This window comes from Scyliorhinus torazame, chromosome 1, assembly GCF_047496885.1.
Source record: "Scyliorhinus torazame isolate Kashiwa2021f chromosome 1, sScyTor2.1, whole genome shotgun sequence".
Lineage (NCBI taxonomy): Eukaryota > Metazoa > Chordata > Chondrichthyes > Carcharhiniformes > Scyliorhinidae > Scyliorhinus > Scyliorhinus torazame.
Window position 1 is genome coordinate 152501924 of NC_092707.1, and position 16989 is coordinate 152518912.

Below are 16989 nucleotides of genomic sequence, written 5' to 3' on the forward strand. Positions count from 1 at the left end.
CCAGACCCCACCGCCACCCCAGGCACACCGCCTCCCCAGACCCCACCGCCACCCCAGACCCCACCGCCACCCCAGACCCCACCGCCTCCCCAGACCCCACCGCCACCCCAGACCTCACCGCCTCCCCAGACACACCGCCACCCCGGACCCCACCGCCATCCCAGACCCCACCGACCACCCAGGCCCCACCGCCACCCCAGACCCCACCGCCTCCCCAGACCCCACCGCCACCCCAGACCCCACCGCCATCCCAGACCCCACCGACCACCCAGACCCCACCGCCACCCCAGACCCCACCGCCACCCCAGACCCCCACCGCCACCCCAGACCCCACCGACCACCCAGACCCCACCGCCACCCCAGACCCCACCGCCTCCCCAGACCCCACTGACACCCCAGGCACACCGCCACCCCAGGCACACCGCCACCCCAGGCACACCGCCACCCCAGGCACACCGCCACCCCAGGCACACCGCCAATACAGACCTCACAGCCTCGCCAGACCCCACCGCCACCCCAGACTCCACTGCCAATACAGACCCCACCGCCACCCCAGACCCCACCGACACCCCAGACCCTACCGCCAATACAGACCCCACTGCCTCCCCAGAACCCACCGCCTTCCCAGACCCCACAGCCACCCCAGACCCCACCGCCACCCCAGACCCCACCGCCAATACAGACCCCACCGACACCCCAGACCCCACCGCCACCCCAGACCCCACCGCCACCCCAGACCCCACCGCCACCCCAGACCCCACCGCCAATACAGACCTCACAGCCTCTCCAGACCCTACCGCCTCCCCAGACTCCACTGCCAATACAGACCCCACTGCCACCCCAGAACCCACTGCCAATACAGACCCCACTGCCTCCCCAGAACCCACCGCCTTCCCAGACCCCACAGCCACCCCAGACCCCACCGCCAATACAGACCCCACTGACACCCCAGACCCCACAGCCACCCCAGATTCCACTGCCAATACAGACCCCACCGCCTTCCCAGACCCTACAGCCACCCCAGGCACACCGCCACCCCAGACCCCACCGCCAATACAGACCTCACAGCCTCGCCAGACCCTACCGCCTCCCCAGACTCCACTGCGTTCCCAGATGCCATCACTTCCCTCACTCATCAAGTACCTACCGATCTTAGCCTTAAATATACACAAGACTCTGCCTCGACAGCTTCCCGTGGCAAGAGTTCCTGTGTGTGTGTGTGGGGGGGCATTATTCTCATGGTGGGGGGAGTGTGCCCCTACTGGTCAGCGGGAGGGGGCATGATTATGGGGGGAAGGGACCTTGCAATGGACCTTGCTGTCACCTCAATTATGCACAGACCCCCTAGATTCCGCATCAGGGCCACACTTTGGAAAACTTGCATTTGGTGGATTTACCAATGTGGGTGTTGATGCAGAATAGGGTGGGGGTGAAATCGGGCTTCCAGCCGTTAATTATATTGAAATAGATGCAAGTCGTTGATTTGCATCCTTCCGCCAGCATGGGGAATGCAGTGCGCTGAGGCCACTGGCAGTGGACCGGAGCATTGCATCAGCCGCCAAACCCATTTTTCAGGGATACTTTATTTTCCGCCTGATTGCGGCATCGGGCAATGGAGAATCCATCCAATGTTTAAAGCAGTTTTCCAGGGTTTTAAGCGGTTAAGCCTTGGTTTAAGCAATTTATCCAAGGTTTTACTAGTCTATCTAGGGTTTATCTCAGGTTCAGGTGATTTATCGGAGGTTTAAGCAGTTTATCTGAGGTTTCAGCAGTTTATCCGAGATTTAAGCAGTTTATCGGAGGTTTAAGCAGTGTATCTGAGGTTTAAGCAGTTTGCCCGAGGTTTAAGCAGTTTATCTGAGGTTTAAGCAGTTTACCTGAGGTTTATGCAGTTTATCTGAGGTTTAAGCAGTTTATCTGAGGTTTAAGCAGTTTACGAGGTTTAAGCAGTTTAACTGATGTTTAAGCAGTTTATCTGAGGTTTAAGCAGTTTATCCGAGGTTAAAGCAGTTTATCTGAGGTTTAAGCAGTTTATCCGACGTTTAAGCAGTTTATCTGAGGTTTAAGCAGTTTATCAGAGGTTTAACCAGTTTATCTGAGGTTTAAGCAGTTTATCCGAGGTTTAAGCAGTTTAACTGATGTTTAAGCAGTTTACCTGAGGTTTAAGCAGTTTACCTGAGGTTTAAGCAGTGTATCTGAGGTTTAAGCAGTTTATTTGAGGTTTAAGCAGTGTATCTGAGGTTTAAGCAGTTTATCTGAGGTTTATGCAGTTTATCGGAGGTTTAAGAAGTTTACCTGAGATTTAAGCAGTTTACCTGAGGTTTATGCAGTTTATCGGAGGTATAAGCAGTTAAACTGATGTTTAAGCAGTTTACCTGAGGTTTAAGCAGTTTACCTGAGGTTTATGCAGTTTATCGGAGGTTTAAGAAGTTTACCTGAGGTTTAAGCAGTTTACCTGAGGTTTATGCAGTTTATCGGAGGTTTAAGCAGTTTACCTGACGTTTAAGCAGTTTATCTGAGGTTTAAGCAGTTTATCCAAGGTTTAAGCAGGTTATCCGAGATTTAAGCAGTGTATCTGAGGTTTAAGCAGTTTATCTGAGGTTTAAGCAGTGTATCTGAGGTTTAAGCAGTTTAACTGATGTTTAAGCAGTTTATCTGAGGTTTAAGCAGTTTATCTGAGCTTTAAGCAGTTTATCTGAGGTTTAAGCAGTTTATCCGAGGTTTAAGCAGTTTAACTGATGTTTAAGCAGTTTATCTGAGCTTTAAGCAGTTTATCTGAGCTTTAAGCAGTTTATCTGAGGTTTAAGCAGTTTACCTGAGGTTTAAGCAGTGTAACTGAGGTCTAAGCAGTTTATTTGAGGTTTAAGCAGTTGATCTGAGGTTTAAGCAGTTTACCTGAGGTTTATGCAGTTTATCGGAGGTTTAAGCAGTTTACCTGAGGTTTAAGCAGTTTACCTGAGGTTTATGCAGTTTATCGGAGGTTTAAGCAGTTTATCTGAGGTTTAAGCAGTTTATCCAAGGTTTAAGCAGTTTATCCGAGATTTAAGCAGTGTATCTGAGGTATAAGCAGTTTATCTGAGATTTAAGCAGTTTATCCGAGGTTTAAGCAGTTTAATTGATGTTTAAGCAGTTTATCGGAGGTTTAAGCAGTTTATCAGAGGTTTAAGCAGTTTATCTGAGGTTTAAGCAGTTTATCTGAGGTTTAAGCAGTGTATCCGAGGTTTAAGCAGTTTATCCGAGGTTTAAGCAGTGTATCTGAGGTTTAAGCAGTGTATCTGAGGTTTAAGCAGTTTATCTGAGGTTTAAGCAGTGTATCTGAGGTTTAAGCAGTTTATTTGGGGCTTCAGTGGCTTTTCTGGAGTTTCAGTGGCTTATCCAAGATTTAAGCAGTTTATTGGGTTTAAGACGTTCATCCATGGTTTTAGCAGTTTATCCGGGGCTTATTTGGTGTTTATTGGTTTATCCAGGGTTTGGTGATCGATCCAGCATTTCAGTGGCTTATGCAGTGTTAACAGCAAGAGTGAAGCAGCCAGTCAGGCGAGCCCATGAATAAATTCCTGGATCGATTGCCAGCAGGAGGTATTTCATGTCAAACCCAATCCTGCCCAATCCCATCATCCACACCTTTGGATCGTGCGCAGGAGTGGGATTGTCATCTGATTCCCCATCCTCTTTCCAGCTGAGGGGCACTGAGACCAGTCAAACCCTTATTAACATGGGTTCCTAAGGGCTTGGATGGGGCAGGGTTTGTAAGGTGTGTCCAGGAAGCCTTCTTGCTGCAATATGAAGATAGTCCAACGAAGGAAGGGGCAGTACTGGATCTGGTATTGGGGAATGAGCCTGGACAGGGGGTTTAGGTTTCAGTAGGGGAACATTTTGGTAGTAGTGACCACAATTCTGTAAGTTTTAGGGTACTTTTGGAAATGGATGAGGGTAACCATCGCATTAAGGTGATAAACTGGGAAAAGACAAATTACGATAACTTTAGACAGGAATTGAAGAATGTGGATTGGGTACAGCTGTTGGATGGTAAATCAACATCGGACATGTGGGAGTATTTCAAGCGACAGTTGATTAGGATTCAGGAAAGTCACGTTTCTGAGAGGACAAAGGATAAGTATGGGAAATCTAGGGAGCCTTGGATAATGAGGGATATTGTGAACCTCGTTAAAAAGAAAAAGGAAACTTTTGTACGGTCTAGAAAGTTGGGAACAGTCGAAACCCTTGAGGAGTAGAAAGAAAGTAGGAAGGTACTTAAGTGGGAAATTAGGAGGGCTAGGAAGGGTCAAAGAACAAAGAACAAAGAACAAAGAAATGTACAGCACAGGAACAGGCCCTTCGGCCCTCCAAGCCCGCGCCGACCATACTGCCCGACTAAACTACAATCTTCTACACTTCCTGGGTCCGTATCCTTCTATTCCCATCCTATTCATATATTTGTCAAGATGCCCCTTAAATGTCCCTATCGTCCCTGCCTCCACTACCTCCTCCGGTAGTGAGTTCCAGGCACCCACTACCCTCTGCGTAAAAAACTTGCCTCGTACATCTACTCTAAACTTTGCCCCTCTCACCTTAAACCTATGCCCCCTAGTAATTGACCCCTCTACCCTGGGGAAAAGCCTCTGACTATCCACTCTGTCTATGCCCCTCATAATTTTGTATACCTCTATCAGGTCGCCCCTCAACCTCCTTCGTTCCAGTGAGAACAAACCGAGTTTATTCAATCGCTCCTCATAGCTTATGCCCTCCATACCAGGCAACATTCTGGTAAATCTCTTCTGCACCCTCTCTAAAGCCTCCACATCCTTCTGGTAGTGTGGCGACCAGAATTGAACACTATACTCCAAGTGTGGCCTAACTAAGGTTCTATACAGCTGCAACATGACTTGCCAATTCTTATACTCAATGCCCCAGCCAATGAAGGCAAGCATGCCGTATGCCTTCTTGACTACCTTCTCCACCTGTGTAGCCCCTTTCAGTGATCTGTGGACCTGTACTCCTAGATCTCTTTGACTTTCAATACTCTTGAGGGTTCTACCATTCACCGTATATTCCCTACCTGCATTAGCCCTTCCAAAATGCATTACCTCACATTTGTCCAGGTTAAACTCCATCTGCCATCTCTCCGCCCAAGTCTCCAGACAATCTAAATCCTGCTGTATCCTCAGACAGTCCTCATCGCTATCCGCAATTCCACCAACCTTTGTGTCGTCTGCAAACTTACTAATCAGACCAGTTACATTTTCCTCCAAATCATTTATATATACTACAAAGAGCAAAGGTCCCAGCACTGATCCCTGTGGAACACCACTGGTCACAGCCCTCCAATTAGAAAAGCATCCCTCCATTGCTACCCTCTGCCTTCTATGGCCTAGCCAGTTCTGTATCCACCTTGCCAGTTCACCCCTGATCCCGTGTGACTCCACCTTTTGTACTAGTCTACCATGAGGGACCTTGTCAAAGGCCTTACTGAAGTCCATATAGACAACATCTACTGCCCTACCTGCATCAATCATCTTAGTGACCTCCTCGAAAAACTCTATCAAGTTAGTGAGACACGACCTCCCCTTCACAAAACCGTGCTGCCTCTCACTAATACGTCCATTTGCTTCCAAATGGGAGTAGATCCTGTCTCGAAGAATTCTCTCCAGTAATTTCCCTACCACTGAAGTAAGGCTCACCGGCCTGTAGTTCCCGGGATTATCCCTGCCACCCTTCTTAAACAGAGGAACAACATTGGCTATTCTCCAGTCCTCCGGGACATCCCCTGAAGACAGCGAGGATCCAAAGATTTCTGTCAAGGCCTCAGCAATTTCCTCTCCAGCCTCCTTCAGTATTCTGGGGTAGATCCCATCCGGCCCTGGGGACTTATCTACCTTAATATTTTTTAAGACACCCAACACCTCGTCTTTTTGGATCACAATGTGACCCAGGCTATCTACACCCCCTTCTCCAGACTCAACATCTACCAATTCCTTCTCTTTGGTGAATACTGATGCAAAGTATTCATTTAGTACCTCGTCATGAAAGGTCCTTGGCAAGTAGGATTAAGGTGAATCCCAAAGCTTTTTATTCATATGTAAAAGGCACGAGGGTTGCCACGGAAAGGATTGGACCACTTAAGGACATTGGGGGGAATCTATGTGTTGAGCTAGAGGAAATGGGTGAGGTACTAAATGAGAACTTTGCATCAGTGTTCACCAGAGAAAGGGACTTTGTGGAAGATGATTCATGGGTAGGATGTGTGGACAGTCTGGATCATGATAACATCGAAAAGGAGGAGGTACTGGGTCTTTTTTTTTTAAAATATGTTAATTCAGAATTTTTCAACAAAAATTTTCAACCATTCAACCCCCCGCCCCCCCCCCCCCACCCCCCCCCCCCCCCCCCCGCCCCGTAACAAAAAAGAAAAGAAAAGTAACAGATCAAGACGTAAACATATCAATCCAACATAATACAGAACTTGTACAATGGGTTCCTCCCGCACATATTGACTTTCCCATATGTTTATGTTTTTCTTTTTTCAAGTGCCCCTCGGAAAACCCCCTTCCCCGCCCACCCATATACTCCCCCTCTGAAAGAACTCACCCCCCTCCCCTCCCCCTCCCCCCCCTCCCTGGGTTGCTGCTGCTGCTGACCGACCTCCATCTAACGCTCCGCGAGATAGTCTAGGAACGGTTGCCACCGCCTGAAGAACCCCTGCGCAGACCCTCTCAAGGCAAACTTTATCCTCTCCAGCTTGATGAACCCTGCCATGTCATTTATCCAGGCTTCCAAACTGGAGGGCTTCGCATCTTTCCACAATAGCAAAATCCTCCGCCGGGCTACCAGGGACGCAAAGGCTAGGATACCGGCCTCTTTGGCCTCCTGCACTCCTGGCTCGTCCGTCCCTCCAAATAATGCCAGCCCCCAACTTGGCTTGACCTGGACTTTCACCACCTTGGACATAGTCCTCACAACACCCCTCCAGGACCCATCCAATGCCGGGCACGACCAGAACGTATGGGCGTGTTTTGCCGGGCTTCCCGAGCACCTCCCACATCTGTCCTCCATCCCAAAGAACCTACTCAGCCTCGCCCCTGTCATATGCGCTCTGTGAATAACCTTAAACTGTATCAGGCTGGGCCTGGCACATGAGGAAGAGGAATTAACCCTACTCAGGGCATCAGCCCACAGACCCTCTTCAATCTCCTCCCCCAACCCCTCCTCCCACTTGCCCTTCAGCTCCTCTACCAAAGCCTCCTCCTCTTCTTTCATCTCCTGATATATCGCCGACACCTTGCCCTCTCCGACCCATATACCTGAAATCACCCGGTCCTGAATCCCTTGTGCCGGGAGCAACGGGAATTCCCTCACCTGTCGCCTCACAAACGCCCTCACTTGCATGTACCTGAAAGCGTTTCCCGGGGGTAGCCCAAACTTCTCCTCCAGCGCCCCTAGGCTCGCAAACGTCCCATTGATGAACAGGTCCCCCATTCTTCTAATCCCTGCCCGATACGAGCTCTGAAACCCCCCGTCCATCCTTCCTGGGACAAACCGATGGTTACCTCTGATCGGGGACCACACCGAGGCTCCCATCGCACCCCTGTGTCGTCTCCACTGCCCCCAGATCTTTAGCGTTGCCGCCACCATCGGACTCGTGGTGTACCTTGTCGGCGAGAGCGGCAGCGGTGCTGTCACCAGCGCCCCCAGGCTCGTTCCTTTGCAGGACGCCATCTCCAACCTCTTCCATGCCGCCCCCTCTCCCTCCATCACCCACTTACGGATCATCGCCACGTTGGCTGCCCAATAGTAGCCACCCAGATTCGGCAACGCCAGCCCTCCTCTGTCCCTACTACGCTCCAGAAACTCCCTCCTTACCCTCGGGGTCTTGTTTGCCCACACAAAACCCATGATGCTCCTGCCTACCCTCTTAAAAAAGGCCTTGGTGATCATAATAGGAAGGAATTGGAACACAAAAAGAAACCTCGGGAGGACCATCATTTTAATCGACTGTACCCTGCCCGCTAGCGAGAGTGGCAACATATCCCATCGTTTGAAGTCCTCCTCCATCTGCTCCACCAGCCGCGTCAAATTAAGTTTATGCAGGGCCCCCCAACTCCTAGCTACTTGGATCCCCAAGTACCGAAAGCTCCTTTCCGCCCTTCTCAACGGTAGGTCGTCTATCCCTCTTCCCTGGTCCCCTGGATGCACCACGAAGAGCTCACTTTTCCCTACATTGAGCTTATAGCCCGAGAGGTCTCCAAACTCCCTGAGCATCTGCATGACCTCCACCATCCCCTCCACTGGATCCGCCACCTACAGCAACAGGTCGTCTGCATACAGCGACACTCGATTCTCCTCTCCCCCTCGGACCACCCCCCTCCATTTCCTGGACTCCCTTAATGCCATGGCCAAAGGTTCAATTGCTAATGCAAACAACAGGGGGGACAGGTGGCACCCCTGCCTCGTCCCTCGATACAGCCGAAAATACTCCGACCTCCGCCGATTCGTAACCACACTCGCCATCGTGGCTCTATATAGGAGCTTAACCCAACTGATAAACCCCTCCCCAAACCCAAACCTCCGCAACACTTCCCAGAGATACTCCCACTCTACTCGGACAAAGGCCTTCTCCGCGTCCATAGCTGCCACTATCTCCGCCTCTCCCTCCGCCAATGGCATCATAATCACGTTTAGGAGCCTCCGCACATGGTGTTTAGCTGCCTGCCCTTTACAAATCCCATCTAGTCCTCGTGAATCACCCCCGGGACACAGTCCTCAATCCTCGTAGCCAGCACTTTTGCCAGCAACTTAGCATCCACATTAAGGAGCGAAATCGGCCTATACGACCCACATTGCAGTGGGTCCTAATCCCGCTTCAGAATCAAGGAGATCATCGCCCCGGACATTGTCGGGGGCAGGGTCCCCCCCTCCCTTGCCTCATTGAAGGTCCTCACCAGCAACGGGGCTAACAGATCCACGTACTTCCTGTAAAACTCAACCGGGAACCCATCTGGTCCCGGGGCCTTCCCCAGTCCTTTAATCAGCTCCTCCAACCCAATTGATGACCCCAAACCAGCCACCTCCTGCTCCTCCACCCTCGGGAACCTCAGTTGGTCCAGAAATCGTCGCATCCACTCTTCCCCCGCTGGGGTCTGAGATCTGTACAGCTCCTCATAGAAGGCCTTAAATGCCTCATTTACTTTCACCGCACTGCGCACCGTAGTTCCCCTTCCATCCCTGATTCCACCTATCTCCCTCGCTGCCATCCTCCTACGGAGCTGATGTGCCAGCATCCGGCTCGCCTTCTTCCCATACTCATACGTCGCCCCCTGTGCTTTCCTCCACTGCGCCTCTGCCTTCCCTGTGGTCAACAGGTCAAATTCCGTCTGGAGACTTCGCCTCTCCCTGAGTAGTCCCTCTTCAGGGGCCTCTGCATATCTCCTGTCCAGCCGTAAAATCGCCCCCACTAACCTCTCCCTTTCCCTGCCCTCTCTCTTCTCCCTGTGAGCCCTGATGGAGATTAACTCTCCCCTGACCACCGCCTTCAGCGCCTCCCATACTACCCCCACCTGCACCTCCCCGTTGTCGTTGGCCTCCAAATACCTTTCAATGCACCCCCGTACCCTCCCGCACACCTCCTCATCTGCCAGTAATCCCACATCCAAACGCCACAGCGGGCGTTGGTCCCTCTCCTCTCCCAACTCCAGCTCCACCCAGTTTGGGGCGTGGTCTGAGATGGCTATGGCCGAGTACTCCGTTCCCTCCACTTTCATGATTAGCGCCCTACTCAAAACAAAAAAATCTATCCGGGAGTAGGCTTTGTGTATGTGGGAGAAAAAAGAAGATTCCCTGGCCAGGGGCCTGGCAAATCTCCACGGATCCACTCCCCCCATCTGGTCCATAAACCCACTAAGCACCTTGGCCGCAGCCAGCCTCTTCCCGTCCTATATCTGGAACGATCTAATGCTGGGTCCAACACCGTGTTAAAATCCCCCCCCCTATTATCAACTTCCTACCTCCAGGTCTGGAATGCGCCCCAACATACGCTTCATAAATCCAGCATCGTCCCAGTTCAGGGCGTATACGTTTACCAATACCACCCACACCCCCTGCAGCCTACCGCTCACCATCACATATCGACCTCCATTGTCCACTACTATATTCTTAGCCTCAATCGACACCTGCTTCCCCACCAGTATTGCCACCCCTCTATTCTTCGCATCCAGCCCCGAATGGAATACCTGTCCTACCCATCCCTTTCTTAACCTGACCTGGTCTGCCACCTTCAAATGTGTCTCCTGAAGCATGATCACGTCTGCCTTCAGTCCCCTTAAGTGCGCAAACACTCGGGCCCTCTTAACCGGCCCATTCAGGCCCCTCACATTCCAAGTTATCAGCGGTGTGCGCTCCTCCATCCCCCCCGCCGTCCTTCCCTAACGAGGGAAAAAGCCTGCGCTTTCCTGAGCCAGCCTCGCCCCCTCTGGCGCAGCTCCTGTTGCGGCCTTATCCCAATTCCCCCATCCCCGGGCCTCCCCTCCCTCCGCACCGGCGCCCACATTCCCCACAGTCTCCCCATCAGATCTCTTCCCCCATCCCCATCCATCGCCCCACCCGTGGGACATTCCTTATGCATAGTTAAAACCCTGGATACAAACGACATCCCCCCCACAACCATGAACCCTCAGTTTGAGTCCAACTTTTCAGTTTGGATAAAGGTCCAAGCCTCTTCAGGCGTTTCAAAGTAGTGGTGTCGATCCTGAAATGTGACCCACAATCGCGCTGGCTGCAGCATTCCGTATCTCACCCCCTTCCTATGCAGCACCGCCTTGGCCCGATTAAAACCAGCTCTCTTCTTCGCCACCTCCGTACTCCAGTCCTGATAGATTCAGATCACAATATTCTCCCATCTACTGTTCCGCTCCTTCTTGGCCCATCTCAGGACACACTCTCTGTCCATGAAACGATGAAACCTCACCACTACCGCCCTTGGCGGCTCGTTGTACTGGGTCTTTTAAAAGGTATTAAGCTCAATAAGTCACCGAGGCCAGATGGGCTTATCCCAGAATACTGAGGGAAGCAAGGGAGGAAATTTCTGGGGCTTTGACTGAGATCTTTGTATCCTCATTGGCTACTGGTGAGGTCCCAGAGGACTGGAGAATAGCTAATGTGGTACCGCTGTTTAAGAAAGATAGCAGGGATAAGCCTGAAAACTGTAGGCCGATGAGTCTCATGTCGGTAGTAGGTAAATTATTGGAGAGAACTCTCAAGGACAGGATTTATACCTGTTTGGAAACAAATGGACTCATCAGCATTAGACAGCATGGTTTTGTGAAGGGGAGGGTCGTGCCTCACTAACTTGATCGAGTTTTTTGAGAAGGTGACAAAGATGATTGATGAAAGATGATTGAAAGATGGTGTTTACATGGACTCCAGTAAAACCTTTGACAAGGTGCCTCATGGCAGACTGGTACAAAAGGTGAAGTCACACGGGATCAGAGGTGAGGTAGCAAGATGGATACAGAACTGGCTCGGTCACAGAAGGCAAAGAGTAGCAGTCGAAGAGTGTTTTTCTGAATGGAAGGTTGTGACCAGTGGTGTTCCACAGGGATCTGTGCTGGGGCCTCTGTTGTTTGTAGTATATATAAACGATTTGGAGGAAAATGTAGCTGGTCTTATTAATACGTTCATGGATGACACCAAGGTTGGTGGAGTGGCAGATAGTGTTGAGGATACTGCAAGACATAGATAGGTTGGAGACTAGGACAGAGAAATGGCAAATGGAGTTTAATCTGGACAAATGTGAGGTAATGCATTTTGGTAGGTCTAACATAGAGGGGAAATATACCGTAAATGGCAAAACTCTTAGGAATATAGGAAGTCAGAGAGATCTGGGCGTGCAGGTCCACAGATCTTTGAAGATGGCAACACAAGTGGACAAGGAGTCGAGAAAGCATACAGAATGCTTGTCTTCATTGGATGGGGCATTGAGTCTAAAAACTGGCAAGTCATGCTGCAGTTGTAAAGAACCTTGGTAAGGCAACACATTGCGCACAATTTCCGTCACCACACTACCAGAAGGATGTGGATGTGGATGTGGCTTTGGAGTGGGTGTAGAGGAGGTTTACCAGGATGTTACCTGGACTGGGGGGTGTTAGCTATGTGGAGAGGCTGAATAGACTCGGACTGTTTTCATTAGAAAGCTGGAGGTTGAGGGGTGACCTGAGAGAGGTCTACAAGAGGGGCATGGATAGAGTAGATGGGCAGGCACTCTTTGCCAAGGTGGAGGGATCAGTCACCAGGGGGCATAGGTTTAAGGTCTGTGGAGCAAAGTTTAGAGGAGACGTGCGAGGCAGTTTTTTACGCAGAGGGTGGTGAGTGCCTGGAACCCGTTGCCAGGGGAGATTGTGAAAGCAGATATATTGACGGCATTCAAAAGACATCTTGACAAACACAGCGATAGGATGGGTATAGAGGGATATGGCACAAGGAAGTGCTGAGGGTTTCAGCAAAGGTTGGTATTATGAATGGTACAGGTTTGTTAGGCCAAAGGGCGTGTTCCTGTGCTGTATTGGTCATTTGTTCTTTGTTCCAATTAATTGAACACAGACCAAGGACCCAATGTTGAGGCAGCCCTTTCAGTAACACAATAGTCCACACACTCATGGATCCACAAGGAATTTTGGAACACAGAAAGAGGTCATTCACCTCATTGTGCCTGTGCCAGCTCTTTAGTTTCTTTCCCCTTAGCTCTGATGCACATTTTTGGGTGACCCTGAGTTTAACCCCCAGTTAGATAAAATGCAGAATTGATTGTTAGGCCTTCCTGACCTTCTGCTTGGAAACCGCCTCCCTGTCACCTGACATATATACATCCAGGCAATTCCCGGTATTCCCACGGCCAATTGCAAGGTGAGCAGATTACTCTTGACAGTTAAACAACATTTCATTCCCCTACAGTTATAACTAACAGACAAAGATTGATAATCCTCCGATCCCATCTGCCACGGGAATTGTCGTGGGCGGGATGGAGAATTCGACAGACAACCGGAAGATCTGTTGACCTCGGGCAGGAGTTCTGGCCACAGGGCGGGCAGGGCCGGAAGATCTCGCCCAAAAGCATGAAAAAAAAATGAAAACAGGATTTCTCTTTTTAAATACTCCTTTGATTTTCCTCTCGGGTTTTACTCATGGCAGGGCCCTGGAAATTAATTTTCCATTCCTAGATACCCCAGGACAATCCTGCTGGGTTGGAAAACCAATGGGAAATCACATTTCTGTGCCCGAGACACTGGGATCAGGCATCCTGTCCCTGACTGGAAAGTTATTCTGCAGAGATGCCGGGGGAGTATGGAAATCCAGGCTAGGACTGGGCTTATTTGTAAATGGGGAGTTTATTTATTATTATTTATCCAGTTTCTATGTGGTACAGCTGGAGGGAGGAAATGAATTCCTAAGCAAGATGATGCTGGCATCAGACAAACACCAGATTATCCTGTCAGGAAAACAGTTGCTTATAAATGTATGGAACAGATGCACACTGGCTAAGACTCTGCTTTTTTGCATTAATTCACGTGATATGGGCACCGCTTGCAAGCATTTGTTGTCCATCCCGGTACAACTGAACGGCTTGATGGTCATTTCAGAAAGCGGTTCCGAGTTGCTGTAGGTCTGGGTTCGCATATGGGCCAGAACAGGTGAGGACGACAGACTTCCCAATACTGCATGGTGAATTTTTGGTGGTTGGGCATTTAATCATACTGGTGAGGACTCTGCCGTCTTCCCGCCTCCATCCCGATTAAGTCCATAGTGGGAAGGCACATGGACGGCTTTCCAACCCCAATGACAATTGAGGCCCTTAAGCGGGCTCTTAATGCCTCATCCTGCTGCCGCTGCTATTAACACAGCACCGAGTGGGGGGTCTTGCCAGGTGGAGTTGCTTGCAGGCTCCCGAGGAGGGGTTTGGGAGGGGAGTCCCTCATTCCAAGGTAGTCAGTGCCTGATTTAGGCACCTCGCATCAGATTTGGTGGCGGGGGGGAACATTAAGAGTAATTCCCTGACCTAGCCACCGATCCCCTCCCTCATGACCCCCATCCCATGATCTCTACTCCCACGAACACTCACCTGTGGTCTAGGATGCAGCGGGAATCTCAGGCCTCAGGTTGGTACATTCCGACAAGCAACCACCACCTCTCTGGTTATGCTACCATTCAATATGCACTGTAAATTCTAGGGGAAACAAATAGAGCTTCTGGCCTCTGATTGGCCAGCAGCTCTCAGCAGACAGGACTTCTTCCCCAGATATCCTTGATCCTGGGGAAGGCCAGTGTGCCCGACTGCCACTTAAACCAGTGGACCTTCTCAAAAAGAGGTTCCTGGGGTTCTCAGAGCCAGAGGGTAAGACCCCAGCCCCTTCCATTCAATACCACCCTGAGGTGATTGTTTCGATGACAGCTTGCAGTATCTTGTCCAAACAGTCAATTTGCAATGCAATGAATGTTTGCTGGCTATATGACTATGCAATCTAAATGGGATAGATCAAGAAAGTAAGAAAATAAAAACTTGTATTTTTAAAACATTTTTCACCTCTTCAAGTTATCCCAGAGTGCTTTACAATGAAATGGTCAATGTTGTAACATTGAAAGTTGAAGAAGATAGGTCTCAAATGCCCGATTGACCTCCTTTGGTTCTGTTACCAGTCTGCCTCTGCCATCCTTTACCTGCGCTATTTCCCTCGTGGCTGCCTGCTTTCTCAGCTGGTGAGCCAGCCTTGTCTCCGTGTTCGTAGAAGGTCCCCCGTGTCTGGTGGAGTTGGTACACTGCTTTCCTAGTGGATAGCAGGTTAAAGTCCATTTGCAGCTTTTTCCTCTCCACCAGCAGCTCTACGGTTGGGGCCTCAAAGTATTTTCTGACAACTTCCAGAATGGAGTCCACGAGTCGCTGCCTGGGCACCCTCTCTTCCCTATCTCTGCTTGTCTTGTAGGCTATGACATCTCCTCTAATCACGGCCTTCAATGCTTCCCAAAATGTGGAGGGTGAGACCTCCCCGTTTTGGTTGTTACTAAGGTAATTGTCTATGGCCCGCGATGTTTCCTGGCAGAAGGCTTTGTCGGCCAGGCGGTTCATGTCCATCCTCCATGTGGGGCGCTGGGCCCGGCCTGTCTCCAATCTCACATCCATGTAATGTGGAGCATGGTCGGAGATGACAATCGCGGAATATTCCGTTCCCGTGATCCCTGGAAGCACCGATTTTCCCACTGCAAAGAAGTCGATACAGGTGTACATTGTCATAACATGCACTCATACACATCATGAGGTAAAAACAGGCAGTGACAGACACCCAGGTTAGCAAATCAACATACAGGACAGAACACAACCAATCACTAGACAGAACACCAGAGGGGGGCTTCCAACTATAAAACACACGAGGCATCAGCATTCCGGGTCTTTCCACTGGTGACAACTGTAGTGACAGTCAGGGTGTATATATCAGTCAGCACCTTCTACATGTGGATCAGAGCTAGCCTGGTCTAGTTAGTTCGAGTTAGTACACTTAGAGTTGTCGAGTGTCAACCCACAGCCAGCTGTGTGCATTGTTACAGAAGTTCAATAAATCGTATTGAACCAATGCCTACGTTTGGTGTATGCTTTACCATTCATCTGCATCCTGTTGCAGACTGTGTTACCCCAGGGTGAATAACACGACATGATACCAGGGACGGGATTCTCCCCTACCCGGTGGGACGGGGGGTCCCGGTGGGACGGAGTGGCATGAACCACTCTGGTGTCGGGCTGCCCCGGCCGGCGGGATAGGGGCCTGGTGCCACGGCAACCAGCGCCGAAGGGCCTCCGCCGGCCAGCGTGAGTCGGCGCATGTGCGGGAGCTACAGCGCGTGCTGGCGTCATCCCCGCCATTCACTTACGCACCGGGAATGGCAGATGACCACGGCCTCGGGTGCGGAAGGAATAGAGTGCCCCCACGGCACAGGCCTGCCCGGTGATCGGTGGGCCCCAACCGCGGGCCAGGACACCGTGGGGGCATCTCCTGGGGCCAGATCCCCCCGCAACCCCCCAAGAACCCCGGAGCCCGCCCGTGCTGCCAGGTCCCGCCGGTCAGGGACCAACTCTAATTTACGCCGACGGGACCGGCATAGAACGGGCGGGACTTCGGTCCATTGCGGGCCGGAGAATCCAGACAGCCCCGGGGCCCATTGAGCCGCGTCGGACCCCGCCATTCTCCGAGGCGGGTGGCGCGACTCATGCCGGGCTGGTTTATGGGGAGGCGGGAGAATTGGGAGGACAGCGGGGGTGGGAATCACGCCGACCCCCGGCGATTCTCCCACCCGGCGGGGGGGTCGGAGAATCTCGCCCCAGGAGTCTACTTCAGCTAAGTAATTTACCTTGAATAATTCAGTGACGACCAGCAAGTGCCTTCCAGCGGCATGGAGAAGATCCAGGCCCCTCCACAGCTCCGGATCTCCGGCAATCTCAGCGCCAACTGGCGGGTCTTCAAGTAGACGTTCAGTCTCTACATTGAGGCCTCAGGCCTCGAGGATGCGTCCGATACCAGCAGGATCACGCTATTCCTATCGACTGCGGGGGACCAGGCCATCCAAATCTTCAATTCGCTTATTTTTGCCGACGGCGAGGACAAGACCAAGTTCCAGACAGTGTTAGCCAAATTCGACAGTCACTGTGAGGTCGAAATGAACGAGAGTTTTTAGCGCTATGTCTTCCAGCAACGCCTTCAGGGTAAGGATGAGCCTTTCTAATCCTTTCTAACTCATCTCCACATATTAGCGCAATCCTGCAACTACGGTGCAGGATCAGAGATCAAATCGTGTTTGGGGTCCACTCCGACGCACTGCGGGAGCAGCTCCTAAAAATAAAAAACATGACCTTGCCAGTAGCCAATGAGACGTGTAAAGTGCATGAACAGGCGAAAAGTCGCTGCTCCCGCCTTAAATCGGCAGAACAGGGCCAGCTTGCCTCCCACGAGGCAGAGT

The 16989-nt window shown here is 51.1% G+C and overlaps 1 pseudogene; it reads right to left on the reverse strand.

Moving 5' to 3' along the window:
• Window positions 1–16989, reverse strand: part of LOC140418075 (uncharacterized) — a 185204-nt pseudogene that overhangs the window by 26702 nt on the left and 141513 nt on the right.